General features: G+C 47.5%; 1 pseudogene; it reads right to left on the bottom strand.

The window, feature by feature from the left end:
* Positions 1-8,285: 8,285 nt before the first annotated feature.
* Positions 8,286-10,259, bottom strand: LOC139009372 (sodium-dependent phosphate transport protein 2B pseudogene; annotated as a pseudogene).
* Positions 10,260-11,695: the final 1,436 nt, after the last annotated feature.

Here is an 11,695-nt window from a genome sequence, read left to right as displayed (position 1 = left end):
TCCACAGTGGGGGTCTCAGGTTCTGAGAGAAAACAAAGGACAAGAGCTCTTTGGGAGAGAGCTTTCCCAAATATCCTCAACTCAACACAGCCTATCCTGGAATTAATGTTACTGTGACCTGTTGCCCTCTATATTTTTGATGCAATTCATATATAGGGATTTTTACATGAGAAAGTGTTATAATTTCTTAAGTCCACACAGGTGGCTGGGAAATCCCTCAAAGCATTGCCCAAGCAAAGAGGGAGAGCCTTGCTTAGAGTCGAAGTCATAATGGGGGCCCAGAGGCATGCATTCGTTCCAAGGGGAGAGCTGAGGTAAAATGGAAGGAATTAGCGAACTTCAGATAAATATTTTTTTGAGGTAAGAACTAGTAATTCCCATAAGATTTCTCCAAAGTAAAAAAGAAAATTAAAAAAAAAAAAAAACCTTAGGAGATTAATGTTTCTGTTTTTTCTTGGCTAACTTCTTAATGGGTATATGTTTCAGTTTTGATTTAGTTTAAGTAAATTGGCTCTTTAAAATCAGATTATATAACCAATGTCTTAAAAATATTGTTTATTCCCCTAACCAGTTTGCCTCAGTGGATAGAGCATTGGCCTTCGGATTCAAGGGTCCCAGGTTCGATTCCAGTCAAGGACATGTGCGTGGGTTGCAGGCTCGATCCCCAGTAGGCGGCATGCAAGAGGCAGCTAATCAATGGTTTTTCTCTCATCATTGATGTTTCTGTCTTTCTCTTTCTCTTTCTCTTTCTCTTTCTCTTCCTCTCTCTCTCTCTCTCTCTCTCTCTCTCTCTCTCTCTCTTTCTCCATCTTCCTTCTTCTCTGAAATCAATAAAAATAATTTTAAAAAAACATAGCTTATCATTAGTGTGAGCATTTAGTACACTGCAATTTCTGTTTCCCCCAAATGCTGCTGGTGCATCCTAGAGTTACAGAAATACCTTATGTCAAATATATGGCTCATGTCTCTTGTTTCCCCATGGTCTGGTAAAGAATGTGATGACTATGACAACACCTATGCTTTATAAAGCTAGGCTGACACCCTATTGTCTTCCAGAAACTTGTTGGCTTCCTGCTATACATACACATTTACAAAATGCATCTGCAAAGTTAAGCATTTTTAACTTTGAGAGCTTAAAGCACTTTACAGACTATGATTTCTGTAGGAAATAAGTATAATATGTAATCTCTTACATGTCAAAGAAATTACTATTGATTTTCATGGAAGAGACCATTTTTCTCTTCATATAATAACTTAAGCATATTTACTTAAGGTCTATTGTCATATCTTCATCATTACCATCATTATCACTTAGTGGTTTGAGAGTCTGCCTGTGGACCTAGGAGTCAAGGGTTCGATTCCCAGTCAACCTATAGGGGGGTCTGCAGAAGCCTGGTGGAGTCCTATCCATCCCGAGTGTGGGGGTTCTCAATGGGGGGGGGGGGGGGGTGGGGAGGGCCTACCTAGGGGAATCCTGTTTAGGCGCCATATGTTTGGGTCCAACTCCAGCAGGTCCAGGCGTTCCCCAAGGTGTGGACTGAGTCGGTCAAGAAGGAATGACACAGAGACAGCATTCAGTTGATCAGCAGCCTAGCTAGGTTCTCTAGCCAGCATCTCCAGCCAAGTTCTGTTTTTATTGTCTTGTTACATCTGAATTTATACCAGTTGATTTAAATCCTATCAATTCTATTCCAAAGGTTAGGGCTTTTCTTATCTCCATTCTAAGGTTACTCTATTGTTTTATGAAGCCACAAGGAAGTAACTGAAGGAGATTATCCTAAGTAAAGATTATGTAGCTTAAGCGTGATTGTTCGTAAAGTGATTAATTACCCGCCTGCCACTTAGTTAAGGGGTTTCATCCCTCCCTAACTCCAGGGAAAAATCCTCACCTGGGAAAACAACCTTTCTCGGGGAGGTGGTCCTGTTTAAAACCCATAGCATTAAGAGGGGGAACAAACATATGCCATATACACCAGGTCCCTTGAAACATAAGTGTTATGCCCAGATTTCAGGATCCCCAAGAAACCACACCAGGGAGCCAGCCCTGTCCGATGCAAAAGCATAAGAGTTTTTATTCAAGCCCAGGCTTGGCTCCCCTACCCTCCTTACTGACGCAGCAGCAAGTGGCAGAGAGCGAGAGCTAGCCCTGTGGGAAGAGGGGTTTTATAGGGGGTTGGAGTAAGGGGAAGAGAAGGGACTGTGGGCCCTGCCGATTGGCCAGGTACAAGTCGGTATCTTGTTACACAGGATGTGGTCATATCTATGGTTCGCACTTCCCTTGATTGTCATTGGTTAGTTTAAAGAAGTTCTGGGTGTGGCTAGCAGAGGCTTGGGCTTCCGGGAAGAAGCCTTGCCGAGCACATGGCTGCCCAAAAATGGAGGATCCAGGGTAAGATGGAGGGCATAGCCCTTACCCTGGGGCAAGATGGAGGGTGTAGTCCTCGCCCTTTCATTCCCCCCTTTGTCTTGGAACTTCCGGCTCAATCATGAGATGGACTACATTTCTATTCCACCGTTGCTAGAGGCCCATACTGGGCACATAGAACTATCAACTTAACTATCCCTATATGCTTAACAAATGGTCCGGTGGAAGGGAAAGAAACCATTTTAGCTTTCTGCTCTAAGATTTTCTGACTTTCCTTGCCAATTCCTTTTCATGGATTCTTCAGAGTTATAACAAAACAGTAACTGTTGGCATTAAACCTTCTTTCTATGCATAACCATGCCTCAGACCTTCTATTCCAAACAGGCCTTTTCCAGCTTTCTACAGTTGAGGTTTGTACTACCCCTGACATGGGCATGGTTACGCAGGCCTGCAAGACAATATACAGGCTGCCAACCATCAACTGTCTCTCAACAGAGACCAAAACCTCTTGGCAGCCAGACACCCTCTACTCTTGGGGTTCACCCCACACAGTCCCCTTCCAGGACAGCCAGCATACATTCAAACCTGCAAGAGAATCAAAGGTCAATATAACATATCAATACAATGAAACATAAATTGTCCTTGTCTCTTTGGAGCCATGTCCATGAAGATGCAGGCATCATCTAAGTCTATTATACGGTATTGTGGGGGCTCCCGGTAGCAGGAGTGATCGCGAGCAAGGTTACCAGCATCAGGCAGGTCAAACACGCCGTAGCTTGAGCTTGAGCGGGTGGCGTTGATCTAGATCGACGCTCCATTTGGTGACGAAGTCTTCCTGGATCACGGATGGGTCCACTGACCCGACGTGAGTGTGATGGACCCAGGTCGCGACGCCGTCTATCTTGAGAGCGGTGGGGGTCGTCAGCACCACAGTGTAGGGACCCTTCCAACGTGGCTTGAGGATCTCCCGGCAGTGCCTTCTGACGTAGACCCAATCTCCTGGTCTGTGCTGATGAGGAGTTGGGGTTGGGCTGGTCTCGTAGATGGTGCGGAGGCGAGGCCAAATGTCCTCGTGCACCCTCTGGAGCCCTCTTCAAGGAGAGCTTGATTTTCAAATTCAGCAAGAAAGTCAGCTTTAAGGTTAGGAATGATAGGGGGTGGCCTGCCAAACATGATTTCATAGGGAGTAAAGCCCAGGGTGTAAGGGGAGTTCCTTACCCGGTAAAGGGCATATGGTAGGAGAGCCACCCAGTCCCCGCCAGTCTCCATGGTTCCTTTCTACCTGCCCTGAACTCTGGGGCCTATAAGCACAATGTAATTTCCAATTTGCCCCAAGAGCCCTGGTTACTACCTGCGTTACTTGTGAAATAAAGGCTGGTCCGTTGTTGAACCCTATCATAGCCTCCGGTTCTCCCAACCCAACGAAGTTTCGGCCAGTCTCCAAGTCAGATTCCTACTCCCTTGGAGAACTTCAAAGTCCTGATGGCTTCTAGGTCCAGGGAGAGTGCCCTTTTGCTAACCCTGTTTATTAGTTACAGCGCTCTGCTTTCTTGCCTTTCTACCAGTTCCCTTTGTAGCAGAGCAGCAACCAGGCCTCTTTCAAGGGAGTGCGCTAGAAGGGGATATCAGCCCCTCCTTTGCTAGCAGCAACAGGTATCAAACCCTTTTAATACATTTAAACGGCTTCATTTCCAGCTATTTTTACAGATTCTAGGGCCCATTGCCTTCCTTTAACCAGCAAGCCAAATGACACTGGCCTGTATTATTTAATTCAGCACAAGCAGAGGGAAGGGCCCATGAAACCTCTACCCTGAGGAACTGTGAGCCCCACCCTTAAATGTCCCAATCAGACTAGAAAAGCCACAAATACCTTTTAAATCTACCCCAGAATTCCAAAATCCCAACCCAGCACAGAATATCACATAGCAAATCAAAGTTCCCAGCAAACAAACAGACAGAGATGTTTACTAGTTAGGCGGGCCGATTCCACCTCTGACAGAGAGCAAGCGCCCTTGGGGAAAGATCCCAGCTGCCGCTCAGGTCAAAGCACTCAGCCTCAAAGAAATCAAGGGTGTGGTTTTTTTCAAAAGGAAATAAAACAAAACAGAAACAAACAAAAACATTTTTACATAGGTGCACGCCACATTTATACCACAAAATACCAACAAATCAGTTTCAGTTGTGTCGAGATACAGAACAAGTCCCTGAACAGAGGCAGTAGAAAACTGCCTAGGAATGCTTCTCTTCTACCTTTTTTAAAAGATAGGCCAGATTCAAACCCTTAGCCAGTCCGAGTTTTGACTTCCCTCCGGAAGTCCCAGAGATGGTGAATACCATCTAGAAGCCATTCCTCCAGACACAGGACAAGTCCCTTAGAGATCCTTGATAATCTATTTCAGTAATCCATTTACACAATCCCCCAAAAGTTAAAGAGGAAGGAAAGAACCATTCAATGTCCTTCAAGAGGATTTCGGCGAAACAACAAAATCGACAGACTAAACACATTGGACTCACAAACAAAACAAAAACAAAAAAGGCTCACAAACAAACAAACAAATCCAAAACCAAAAACCAAGAAAACCAAGGCCAGAAGTACCCTCTGATGTTTCAGGGGTACCAAGGAAGGAGAAGTTAGGCCGCGTCCAGCCCTTCTTACAATCCACCACCAGTGACCAGTCCCAGCTCACTGGCCTATCATCCATTCAACATTTCTCTTTCCTCCCATCACACCAAAGCCATGCTTTCCAGTTAGTTAGAACTCTTAGCCTTAACTTTTAGGTGACATGTAAATAATTAACATTCCTCAGATTAACAATACATTCAAATTTTTTTTAAGAGACACAGAAATTTCACTAGTTAAACAATTTTAAACAACAAAGATACATATTTAAGCAATAAAGACAGATCAATTTACAGAAGCAGAGACAGCATGCAATCCAAACCACAGTTTTGGGTAAACACATTATCTAGAGTCCTTGGGTAACATAGGTTAAACTTGGGCATGTCCTGGGTCTCCAGAACACTGAACTGGAGCCCTTTGACCCTGGGACAGCTGTGCTGTCCCTCCCAGGCAAAGGAAAAATGTGCCCTCTAAGACCAGTATGAAACCAGTTTCTACCTGAAATAATCGTACTTTATTTTAGAAATTGGATTACTGCTATTAGTCCCTTTTAAAGACTTTGACATATTTTTTTTAATATATTTTATTGATTTTTTACAGAGAGGAAGGGAGAAGGATAGAGTTAGAAACATCGATGAGAGAGAAACATCGATTAGCTGCCTCTTGCACACCTCCCACTGGGGATGTGCCCGCAACCAAGGTACATGCCCTTGACCGGAATCGAACCTGGGACCCTTCAGTCCGCAGGCCGATGCTCTATCCACCGAGCCAAACCGGTTTCGGCGACTTTGACATATTAAATAAATCCGTGAGGCCAGCACACTTCCTGCCCCATAAAACTCCGCCTTAAAGCTCCACCCCTAAAATTCCATCCTGCCTCAGTGAGACATTGCTAAATCAGAGGGAGGGGCCTTTGCTGTTTCAAGATGGTGGCCCCCAGGGGAGTGGCAAGTCATGTGGCTGTATTGTAGAATCATTTTAAAGAATATCAATTAAATTTAAACTGGTAATCTTCAGTTGAGGTCACAAAATCAATTCTCCCTTCTCAATCAGACCAACAAGCAAAGGCATTTAGTTATTACAATTACATAATTTTTCCCAATTCAATCCAAACCTTAAACTTTTAGCTGGCAAGTTAAATATTCAGCATTTCTCAATACACAACCAACAGATTTAATTCTGTTCTCTAGATTTTTCATGAGGCAAATTAGAGTAAACTTTACTTTTTACTTTCAAGCGGCTCTGGAAAACCACATTTGAGCCTTACAAAACAGGTTCTGGCCTACCTGGTCTTTTCAGATGTAAATTGACCACATTCTTTCTTGGGAAGCCAGCCTTAACACCCTTCGTTAGCATTTAAAAACTGTTCTTTATTATGGAAATGCCAATCTCTCTGCTAGAATCTAGCTAGCATCTTTTTTTTTTCTTTGGGTAAATAATCAGTCTTGGGCTCCATCCTGCACATTTGCAAAGAGACTCCAGCTCAAAACTCTATCCAAAATCAGACTATGCGTGGATTAAGTTTTAAGCCAGCTTTCTCTTTACACGTGCACAGAAATCCCAGACGCATTTACTTGGGGAGGGGGTGACCTGTTTTCACAGATCCTCACTCAGACACCTGCCCGACCGAAGTCGTGGAGCCACACAAAGGAGGGGAGAGGGCAGGCCCCCTCCCTCCACACTCGCACACTTTCACCAGATATTCATTCAGAGTTAAAACAATAACAACTTCCCAACTCCTGAGGGAGCTCTACAGCCTCTCCCAATCTCCTTGAAATGATCAATCACAATACCCAAAGGAGCAGTCTGAGTCCGTCCCATAACATCCATCCAGTAAGTCCACAGAAAACAGAAAAAAAAAAAACATAGACACAGACAAATACAGATTAAACAATGGCCATGCACCAACTGTCGGGAGCGACCTGCTTCGTCTCAGATTGAGGGGTTTCTACAGACCTTCCGACTCCGCGGAAGCAAAACTACACCCCTCCAGATGGAGGATTGGGGCGTCCCTCGACTCCTCCCACCCGTGATCCCCCAGTGCATCCACCTAGACCCTTTTCCGGCACTACAGAATTTCAGAAGTGAGCTCACACAGGACAGAACATATAACACACAGAACAGAATACACAACACACAGACACTGACCTCGGTCAGTCAGACTCTCCGGATCGGGGGTCCCTCGAGGGTCTTGGGGATCTCGGACAAGCCCCCAAATGTTATGCCCAGATTTCAGGATCCCCAAGAAACCACACCAGGGAGCCAGCCATGTCCGATGCAAAAGCATAAGAGTCTTTTTTTTTTAATATATTTTATTGATTTTTTACAGAGAGGAAGGGAGAGAGAGAGTTAGAAACATCGATGAGAGAGAAACATCGATCAGCTGCCTCCTGCACATCTCCTACTGGGGATGTGCCCGCAACCTAGGTACATGCCCTTGACCGGAATCGAACCTGGGACCTTTCAGTCCGCAAGCCGACGCTCTATCCACTGAGCCAAACCGGTTTCGGCAAGCATAAGAGTCTTTATTCAAGCCCAGGCTTGGCTTCCCTACCCTCCTTACTGATGCAGCAGCAAGTGGCAGAGAGAGAGCTAGCCCTGTGGGAAGAGGGGTTTTATAGGGGGTTGGAGTAAGGGGAGGAGAAGGGACTGTGGGCCCTGCCGATTGGCCAGGCGCAAGTCAGTGTCTTGTTACACAGGATGTGGTCATATCTATGGTGTGCACTTCCCTTGATTGTTATTGGTTAGTTTAAAGAAGTCCTGGGTGTGGCTAGCAGAGGCTTGGGCTTCCGGGAAGAAGCCTTGCCGAGCACATGGCTGCCCAAAAATGGAGGATCCAGGGTAAGATGGAGGGCGTAGTTCCCGCCCTTTCAATAGCTGTGCAGATGATTCTTCCCTGCAGCGACTCTGTCAAGCAGCAGGGTGATCGGCTTCCGACAAATTCCCCCATATTTATTTTTTAAATGGCAGCACGTGTAAATCAGGGCCCATCTCTCCAATTGGGTTGTTTAAGACTCAGAAGAAGAATGACAAGAAATGATAGCGAGCGTAGCAATAAACATAGTGGATAGAGTGCACACAGAGACTTGTAGAAGGTTGCTTCTCCCAATTTTTTTGGGGGGGGGTATTGATCATCTTTATTTTTTCCTTCTCACAACCGGTTAAAAAAAATACAATCAATACAGGTACAAGGATCCACCTTGTAGAGTGCAAAGAGGGCTGCAGCCCCGCCCAGGCTTAGCTTTTGTATTTACAGAGAGGCATGGGCAGGGCTCACAGAGGCGTGTTGAAAAGCCAGCATTACAAAATACAGATAGTCTTGTTTCCCTCGGGGTCCTTGCTGTGGATGTCCTCCTCCTCCACGGGGTCCTGGCAGCCCTTGCTGCAGCGGCAGCACGTGGGGCAGCAGCAGTTCCTCATGCAGCAGCCGGCGGCCAGGGAGACTGCGTTGTCCCAGGGCTTCAGCGAGCGCATGCACAGGGGCAAGAAGTTCCAGGTCTGGAGCACCTTGGGCAGGATGCCGGGGCAGCAGGCCTGCAGGAGCTTGAGCACCACCACCAGAAGGATCACGAGGACGATGGGCACCCCCACGCCCACCAGCACTGGCCACCCAGCCAGCGAGAGGCCAAACACGGACAGCGGGACCAGGAAGAATAAGATGACCAGGTAGAAGACGGCAAACCAGCGGTACTTAGCTGAGACGTTGCCCAGCCCCTTGGCCAGGCGGATGGGCAGGCGGGTGAACGGGACTGGGTACCACAGAAGGATACCTGTGATGTTGAAGAAGAAGTGGCACAGAGCGATCTGGAGTGAGCTCCTCAAGGTTTTGCCTGGACTGGCCAAGGAGGCCATGATGGCGGTGGTGGTGGTGCCAATGTTGGCCCCCAGCGTGAGTGGATACGCCCTCTCAATGCTTATCACACCGACACCGATCAGTGGGGTCAAAGTAGACGTGAACACAGAGCTGCTCTGCACGATGAAGGTCATGCCTGCCCCCACTAAGATAGCCAGGTAGCCAGTCAGCCAGGAAAAGGGGAAAGGGAAATCAGTGTTGATGGTCTTCTTGATGACAACAGCTACTCGCCCCTCGAGCACAGAGCCCAGGACCTTGATGATCATGATCAGACAGCCACAGAGCACCAGCAGGGAGGTGACCAGCAGGATGATGCCAACAACAAGATCCAGGAGGTTGGCGTTCACAAAGAGGTGCTGGCACTTGGCAATATTCTCTCGGTGGGTCACGTTCTTGAGGGTCCAGGTGTGGAAACCATTTGCCCAACAGAGGTTGGGGGAGGTGCAGTTCTGAATCGAGGGGACGGTGACATTCACCTGAGTCACACTGGTCACAGTTTTGCACCAAATCTTGATCAGACTCTTGTTCTGAGCTGCTGGGTCATTCATTGCAATCTGGTTGATAACCTTTTTATCCAGCTGGATAATTTGCTTTGTAAGAGGATTCGTGATAACTTTCAGAAGTTCTGGGGCATTTTCTCCGCTTTTGAAATGGAAGGACTCCACTATCAGGTTGGTCAGGACCTCCAGGTAGTGGGTGGAGACCTCCACGGGCAGGAGCACCAGCACGGAGAGCCAGTTGAAGAAGTCGTGGACGGTGGCCCCGGCAAAGGCCCTTCTGAATACATTCCGGTCTCCTGCCTGCATAAGTGCCACGAGGGTGTTGGTGACAGAGGTCCCAATGTTGGCTCCCATGACAAAGGGGATGGCAGTCCGCACCGTCAGCAGTGAGGAGGCCACCATGCTGACGATGATGGATGTGGAGGTGCTCGAGCTTTGCACCATGGCTGTCACCAGCACCCCGATCATCAGTCCCGCCAGGGGGTTGGACATGATAGAGTTGCTGCTGAAGAACTTCCCAGCCATTTTCCCTCCAACCAGCTGGAAGGCACTGCTGAGGACATCCAAGGAGCACACGAACAGGTAGAGGAATCCCAGTAGCAGAAGGAACTTCCGGATCCCTTGCAAGATGCACAGAATCTTCCCTTTGGTGTCTCTCTCTGTCCATTTGATCCCCTTGTGCTGAAGCTCAGGCAGGTCCCAGGGGTCTTCTGTGTCGTTGGGCTCCTCTACCGGGGTGGCGGTGGGGTGGGATGGCAGAAGTTCAATCTTGGTTTCAGATGTCCCAGTGACATTTTTGTTGGTCTCCTTTCCTTTCCCCTCTGTGGGAGGCTGTTGGCTCGTGATGCCTTTGATGTATTCACCTGGGTTGGGCTGGGCATTTTCCACCTCAGGCCAAGGAGTCATGGTAGCTCTGAACATCTTCCAAGAGGCTGAAATCCTCTCCCTTCTGTTCTCCGTGGAGTCTGGGTCCGGCAGGCCTTGGGAAGGTGCAATCTGGAAGAGCTGCTCTCTGAGGAAGGAGACTCCAGAGTGAGCCAGGAGATAGCTTTCTTCAGTTGAAGCCAAGTTCTGTTTTCATTGTCTTGTTACATCTGTATTTATACCAGTTGATTTTAATCCTATCAATTCTATTCCAAAGGTTAGGGTGTTCCTTATCTCCATTCCCAGGTTACTCTATTGTTCTATTAAGCTACAAGGAAGTAACTGAAGGAGATTATCCTAAATAAAGATTATGTAGCTTAAGCGTGATTGTTGTTCGTAAAGTGATTAATTACCCACCTGGCACTTAGTTAAGGGGTTTTACCCCCTCCCTAACTCCAGGGAAAAATCCTCACCTGGGGAAACAACCTTTCTCAGGGAGGTGGTCCTGTTTAAAACCCATAGCATTAAGAGGGGGAGCAAACATATGCCATATACGCCAGGTCCCTTGAAACATAAGCTGGGCAGATGTTTCTTCCCTACAGCGACACAGCAAGGGTGAATTCGGCTTCTGGCAAATTCCCCCATTTTTATTTTTTTAATGGCAGCATGTGTAAATCAGCGACCACCTCTGGAATTGGGTTGTTTAAGACTCGGAAGAAGACTGACAAGCAATGATAGCAAGCATAGCAATAAACATAGTGGACGGAGTGCACACAGAGCCTTGTAGAAGGTTGCTGGCCTTTTCAGTCAATGGATTTCAGCTGTCCCCAAGTTGGTGGTTTGATTGTCCTCGTTGATCTGGCTAGTGAGCGACGTCGCAGGCGATGGGCTCCCCGAAGTGTCAGCGAGTTGAACAGCTGGATCAAAGGGTCCATCAGGGCCGCATTTGATGGTGGTATCGGCATCTGGGGAGGAGTCAGCTGTGCCCTCTGGGTCCGCTAATATGGATGATACCCGGGAGGAGGAGGAAGAGGAGGCGGAGACGGAAGGTAGTAGAGATAAAAAGAAGAGAAAGCAAAAGAACTACAAGGCATGGAAGTGTTTAGAAAAAAGAGGGAGAAGAAAGGGAAGAAGGCAGCATCCTGACACAGCCCTTTCCTTCAGCTGCACCTTTCCCTGTGGTCCAAGGTAGAAATGGGAAACAAGTCCTGTTGCAGTGAGAGGGCAGCTGCTGTCAGCCAGTCTCTGTCTTTACCTGGGTCCCGATCTGAGCTGGGTGTGGGAAGCAAAGCAGCCATGGGGGCAGGAGACCTCCCTCAGAAGGGGTGAGGGTTCAGGCCTCTGCAAAGTTGGGGGGGTGAGGGTCTGTGCCCTACCTCTGTTGACCCCCAAGTTGTCTCCTGATGGCCCCTCTGTGACTGTGCCTGTCTTAGGTTGTTTCTTCCGTGAGGAATCTTACTCGTCTCTGGCTAACCAGCCATCGTCCGGGGCCA

Source organism: Myotis yumanensis, unplaced genomic scaffold (assembly GCF_028538775.1).
Source record: "Myotis yumanensis isolate MYYU_CA2020_CCGP unplaced genomic scaffold, mMyoYum1.0.hap1 SCAF_1, whole genome shotgun sequence".
Lineage (NCBI taxonomy): Eukaryota > Metazoa > Chordata > Mammalia > Chiroptera > Vespertilionidae > Myotis > Myotis yumanensis.
The sequence above is the reverse complement of the archived record's forward strand: the minus strand, read 5'-3'. Positions and strand labels throughout refer to the sequence as shown.